This window comes from Mastomys coucha, unplaced genomic scaffold, assembly GCF_008632895.1.
Source record: "Mastomys coucha isolate ucsf_1 unplaced genomic scaffold, UCSF_Mcou_1 pScaffold11, whole genome shotgun sequence".
Taxonomy (NCBI): Eukaryota; Metazoa; Chordata; class Mammalia; order Rodentia; family Muridae; genus Mastomys; species Mastomys coucha.
Genome location: NW_022196893.1, coordinates 28531702 through 28538437, shown reverse-complemented (window position 1 = coordinate 28538437; position 6736 = coordinate 28531702). Strand labels below are relative to the sequence as shown.

The 6736-nt window shown below is 49.6% G+C and overlaps 1 long non-coding RNA gene across 1 annotated transcript; it reads left to right on the top strand.

The window, feature by feature from the left end:
* Positions 1–1639: 1639 nt before the first annotated feature.
* On the top strand, positions 1640–2841 carry LOC116081940. Its single transcript, XR_004115110.1, has 2 exons — positions 1640–1880; positions 2663–2841. It is a non-coding gene; the product is annotated as an uncharacterized LOC116081940 (long non-coding RNA).
* Positions 2842–6736: the final 3895 nt, after the last annotated feature.

Here is a 6736-nt window from a genome sequence, read left to right as displayed (position 1 = left end):
CAAGGGCACCCGCCCCTATCAGCAGAGCCAATGTGAAGACGTCTCACACGTTGTACAAACCGCTCTGTCCACTAGCGCGCTGTGGCTGCAGGTGGTAGGTAGACACACCGAGGCCCGTGTATCCGCTTCTGCTTTCCTTCTGGTTTGAAATAAAGAGCCACGATCTCAAACGCAGCAGCTTTAGTGTAAAAGGGTCTTTGTTGGGTCTCGAGCCCAGGACAAACAGCTGGCATGCCCCGTGCCTGTTTAGCGTAGCAGAATAGACCTGGCTGCCAGACTCTTCCAGCATCCTCCAGTCTACCTGTTAGAGTCTTCCAGGCTGGCGTACCCCACCCCCACCCTAAACTTCTCCAGCTCGGGCTGGGCTTGCCCTCCTCCCAGAGACCCTTCCCGGTATAGTTCAGCCAGTTTGGTTACCCTCCCTCACCCATCTCCTCACAGGGTCCCGCTCTGGATCCTGTTCACTCTGGATTCTACCCGTGGTGTTTTATAAAAAGATAAAGAGAAGGAATGTGTTTGGTCGAGGCGTAGTCCGGTGTTGGGGAAGGGAGTGCCTCCGGAGGACCCATGCTGAGACATCCCTTCTCCAAGAGGGACCAGCCACAAGACAGTATAGTAAAGTTCACTCGGAGCACCGGGAGGGAAGTAGAGAGGGTAGCGTAGACAAAGGAGGGCAGGAAGAGAGTAGAGTGGGGTGGGGTGGGATGGAGGAATAGGGAGAGAAGAGGAGCAAGACAAGAGGACAGAGCAAAAGCAAGAAGGCAAGAGAGAGCTGAGGGGCAAGCAGCCTTTTTTTATAATGAGTCAGGCACACCTGGCTGTTGCCAGGTAACTGTGGGGCGGAGCCTAGACAAAATGCTACCACCAGAGGATCCTGCCTCTGCTGCACTCTCTCCCTTTCCATCTACAATAATCCTTCTCAGGTTGGAGGCATTTTTGTTCTATGGCTCTCATAGGGACAGTAATCTAAACTTAAAACCTAACTTTGGCTTTCACATGAACTCATTGTGTTTAAGCTTTTCCCCACTGAGCTCCTGAGACAGCCGCCTCTGCTTATTTGACCTTCGCCTCAGCCCTCCCTTCCTTCCAGTTCTTACTTTCTTCTCGCAGCTTCTGCGGCACACGCCTTCCTAGGTGGAGTTCCTTTTACGTTGCTTCCGGTTTTGTAGAGTTCTAGAGGCTGGGTCTCATTAGGTAGCTTAAAGTGACCCAGGCTTCTGATCCCCCGTCTCCTAAACGCTCAGCTTAAAGGCGGACACCACTTTGCCTTGTTTACCCAGTGCTGGGGTAAACAAGGTACCCGGAGTTTTCCGGATGCTCAGCAGACCTCTCCCAGCCGAGCTACATCTCCCCTCCTATTTTTGGTCTTCACTATATCGGTAGCTCAGGCTGGCCTCAGCTTCCTTGGTTCTGATATTATAGGCGTGCACTACCACATGGAGCTCGTTTGTACTCCCCCTCCCTTCCATGAATTCCCTTCACCTGAATTGAGAGTTTTTCTCACGGTCTCCCTCTTTGCCTCCGCCACCGTACTTCCCCTTCCTTCCTGTCTTCTTTCAGGCCACGCTTGCCGCACCCTCCCACCCCCACTTCTTCAGCATGTGGTTGGCAGATCTGGACTACCAACCCGACCCATCCACAAGACCCAGGATGCAGATGAAACTAGCAGCTTCACTCTCTTCTTAAAAGTCCAGAAGCATCTTCAACCTCATGAGACCCAAACAGGGCTTATTTAGCTCCTGCCATTCCGTCCCTTTGGCCAGCTTCCGCCCTAGGCTTCGCCCAGCAATGACGCGGCTCCATCATCTGCATCTTTTCTCCAGTCAAAGTTGAAATCAGTCTGGACTCCTCCTGTCCCTGGCAACTGCCTTCCTCAACAGGTGAGGCCTCTTCTCCAAGACAACGGAAGCCTGCCCTCCCCAGCTGTGTTGCCTCATCTCACCACACTACTGAGATGACCTGCTGCTCTCTGTATGAAGGCCACACAGTGACCCATGTGGGTGGAGTCAGGCCATCGGCTTCCCATTAGAGAGCTTTTCAGTGGTTTCCTGTTGTGGGCAGAACAAAAATAAAGATATCGTATAGGGATCTTACAGTCTGTACTAGATGGAGTCATCTGACCTCCTCAGAGAAGCACAGGATCCAGGCCTCTGACCCTTCTCTTGTCTTGAAAATGCATCTTCATCTCCACTGGGGCCTTTCAAGTAGCTCTGCTCCCTGATTCTATTCCCCCAACAATTCGGTCTTCACTGCTATTGGCATTCCCCACAGAGGCCCTCCCTCCCCCATGGCTCTCTCCCACAGAGGCCTCCCCCTCCCCCATGGCTCTCTCCCACAGAGGCCTCCCATCCCCCATGGCTCTCTCCCCCTTTGCCTTTCCTTTTGTTCTAGAAGTTGTTATGAAGTTAAGTTGGAATTGTAAAGTATCTTTAGTAGAAAGACTAAGGACTCTTGGTTTTGTTTACTATTCTAAAACAAAGCTTTTGGGCGGCTCTGATGTAGACTGGGCTTCTGCATAATCATGTGAAAGCTGCAACGCCAAGGTTTAAAATTATAATCAAATGTCAGGAGAGTCCTAGAAGCCTATTAGTGGGGGGGGGGGGATCAGATTTAGTTTTTCCTGTCAAACACAAGAGAGCTCATTTGTGGAATTTCTCCTCAGCAAAGAAGCCCTCTGTGCAGCAGGAGCCAGCTGGGGCTTCCAGTTCATTTCTGACACTACCTGGAGATGAATCCCACGGACTGGGGACTCATGAGTGCCCCATGCCACCCTCTGAGATGTGAGCCACAAGCCTCTGGCTATTGTATCTTGAAAACACACTATAAATTGGGTTTCCTCAATTTAATTGAACTCGAGTCCAATTAATTTGCTTGACGGGCACACAGGAATCCTGAAAACACTCATGATGACCACTAAATTGTAAAGGACACAGATACGATGCACCAAGCAGCATTGACAGAAGGGACATGGGGCCTCCATGGGAGCCAGGCTCCGTCCTGGAACCATCTTGTCCTGGTCTCCAGATGTCCGAGGAAGACAGCCCATTTGTAGAGGCCTCATCACACAACCTTGCTTGATGAAATCATTGTCAGTTTATCAATTTACCCTTTAGCTCCTCTTGACTTCTAGTTGCTGGGGGGGGGGGGGGGGGGGGGGCTCTGCCTTTGTCATTCTGGTATCTGCTTCCCCTGGAGCTACCTAGGACTAACACTCTAGAGATTCTAAGATTTTCAGGAAACAATGGGAAGCAAATGGTTCACAGTATCCTAGGACTGGCTTACCTGGACCAGGGTAAAGTGGAGGATTTAATTCTAGACGAGGAGTAAGTTCAACATGGCCCATCTACTATGTGTTCTGCTTTCTTCATCCCCCCAACCCCCCCCCCTTTTTTTTTGCTTATAATGAAGCCAGCCTTCTCCTCTGACCTCATCAGAAAACATACTCCACTTTGTTAAGTGAGAGGCTGCCCAACTCTAGAATCACCAAAGAGAAGCCACTTAAATTTTAAAGATTTATTTATGTGCATTTGTGTGTGAGTTGTACAAGCTAAGTGTATTATGAGCATGCAGTGCCAGTGAGCACCACAAGGGGGCGTCAGATCCCCTCGAACTGGAGTTATAGGTAATTGTCAGCTGCCCAGTATAGGTTCTGATGCAAATGCTGGGAATCAAACCCAGGACCTCCGCAAGAACAGGTGCTTTTTACCACGGAGACATCTCTCTCACTACCCAGCCAGTTAGCTTTCTAAAGATAATTTTCTATAATTTTGTCTTTTGAACTATAGCTTTCCTAGCACCTAGCATAACATGAGCAAGTAATGATAATGAAGAATTTCATTTGCCTAGCTTATACCCCAGCTCTGGGAAGGCTCTGGGAATGGTCCGCAGAAGGCTGAGGACGAGCCATGGGAGCTGCCTCTTTGTGACCATTTACCTAATTTAAGAAATGTGTATTCTCAGGTTGTATGCTAAGCACTGGAGGGACTTGGAGACAATACAAGCAGATGGCTCAGCAGATAAAGGGCCTGCAGTGTAAGCTCAAGGACCCGAGTTTGGATCCCCATCACCCACGTAAGATAGCCAGGTGTCATCGCACCCACCTGTAACTCCGAGCAGGGGAAGTGAGACTGGATGATTCTGGGAGCTCCATGGCGAGCCAGTCCTGCTGAAGGGATGAGCTCCAGTTTCAGAGAGAAACCTCATCTTAAGAAATTAGGTGGACACCTGATGTTGACTGCCGGCCCTAGGTGCAAATGTGTGCACTGGCGCACATATGCACATAGAGAGGAGGGAAGAAAAACACAAGCCTACCGGTGGGCGGTGGCTACCTGAGACTTTATACAGTGACTGCACTGCAGTTTCCTAAGTATAGTAAAATGGAAGCACAGGGTGGGACTGGGATAGCCCCACCTCAGAGGCGCCGACAGAGTTGCTACGGGAAGCAAGCACAGATGAAGAAGGACTGGAAGATGGAAATGGGCAAAGAGCAACAGACCAGTGGGGGTGGGGCCCAAAGACCAGTGGGGGTGGGACCCAAAGACCAGTGGGGGTGGGACCCAAAGAAGCCAGAAGCTCTGAGGACCTGGAGGAGGCCTGGGTAGGAGCTACAAGAGGAGCAGAGACCACAGCACAGAATCATATTAAAAAGGTATAACAATAAAAAAAATATATATGGCCAGGAGTGAGAGTGAGCTCCTACAATGGGTCAGGCACTGCACTGAACATACCCCGTTTGTTAAGCTATTTTAAGTCCCAGGATAACACTGTGCAATGTTTATTGACATTCATTTCCAGGGGGGAATGTGAAGTCACTTTCCTGAGGACACAAGGACCAGTCAGGGTGGCGTCAGCATAGAAATCACTGACTCTTGTCAGACTTCCCAGTTTGGCTTTATAAGGCTTGTTTTCCCTGGGAGAATGGAGCTGGTAATGAATCACTACTGCATGGAGCATGGGGGCTTGGTGCAAATTCTCTGCGAGTGCCTGAATTCACCTTGGCTACACTCAAAGAATACCTGAGGCTTCTGCTGGTATCAGCTGGGCCTTTGTTTGCTCTGTTTTAGTTTGGTTTTAGAAGGTGGCTAGAGAAAGGCTACCTGGAGATTTTTCTTTCATGCTGTGCACCTGGACACCAGGACTGGACTGGGGCTGGGGCTCCCTCCTGGCTGGCTTACAGGCTCAGAGGTTCAGTCCATTATCATCAGGGCAAGAACACAGCAGCATCCAGGCAGGCATGGTGCGGGAGGAGCTGAGAGTTCTACATCTTCATCTGAAAACCGCTGGGAAAGACAGGCTTTCAGGCAGCTAGGATGAGGGTCTTAAAGCCCACTCCCAGCGTGACACACCTACTTCAACAGGGCCACACACCCACGTAGTGCCACTCCCTGGGCCAAGCATATACAAACCACCAGCTGGACCAACTTTGGTGTTCCTTATTTTTTTGGTCTTCCTATATTCTCTTTTTAGAGACAAACTGAAATGTTAAAATATAAAACTGGTAATTACATGGAAGGATTAGTGATCTAAATCTCGGGGTTTTATTCATGAAGTAATATCTTTACAAGTTTAAAACACTTCTGCAGAAGGTAGAGCTGTGTGTCTATTTCCAGCACTTGGGAGATGGAGGCAGGAGAACAGTAATTTGGAGCCTGTCTGAATGACATAAAAGTTCCAGGCCAGCCTTGGATAGAAAAGTCAGACCCTGGCTCAAAACTAAGTAAATATAGGACCAGCAAGAGGACTTGAGGGGTAAATAAGCTTGCATCACAAGCCTGAAGCCATGAGTTCAGTTCCTGGGATGCATGTGACAGAGCTGGATAGTGTCATGGCTGAGCTCTATAGACACAGGCAGACGTGAGGGACAGATCCTTAGAGCACACAGAAACCAGAGACCCCCTGCCTCAGAACCAAGATGGAAGGCAAGAACCAACATCTGAAAGTTTTCCTGTGACATCCAAATGTGCACCACAGCACACACATGCCTTCACTTATACCACACACACCAACACACACACACACACCAACACACACGTGCCAACACACACACCAACACACACCAACACACACACACCAACACACACCAACACACACACACCAACACACACACGCCAACACACACACACCAACACACATGCCAACACACACACCAACACACACACACACCAACACACACACCAACACACACACGCCAACACATACACCAACACACACACCAACACACACACACCAACACACACACACCAACACACACACACCAACACACACACGCCAACACATACACACACGCCAACACATACACCAACACACACACACCAACACACACACCAACACATACATGCCAACACACACATGCCAACACACACACACCAACACACACACACCAACATACACACATGCCAACACATACACCAACACACACACACCAACACACACACACCAATACACACACCAACACACACACACACGCCAACACATACATCAACACACACACACCAACACACACACACACACACGCACCAACACATACACCAACACACACACACCAACACACACACACACGCCAACACATACACCAACACACACACACCAACACACACACCAACACACACACAAACATTAATAATTTAAGGACTAGTGAGATGGCTCAGCGGGTAAGAGCACCGATTGCTCTTACAAAGGTCGCGAGTTCAAATCCCAGCAACCACATGGTGGCTCATAACCACCCATAATGAGATCT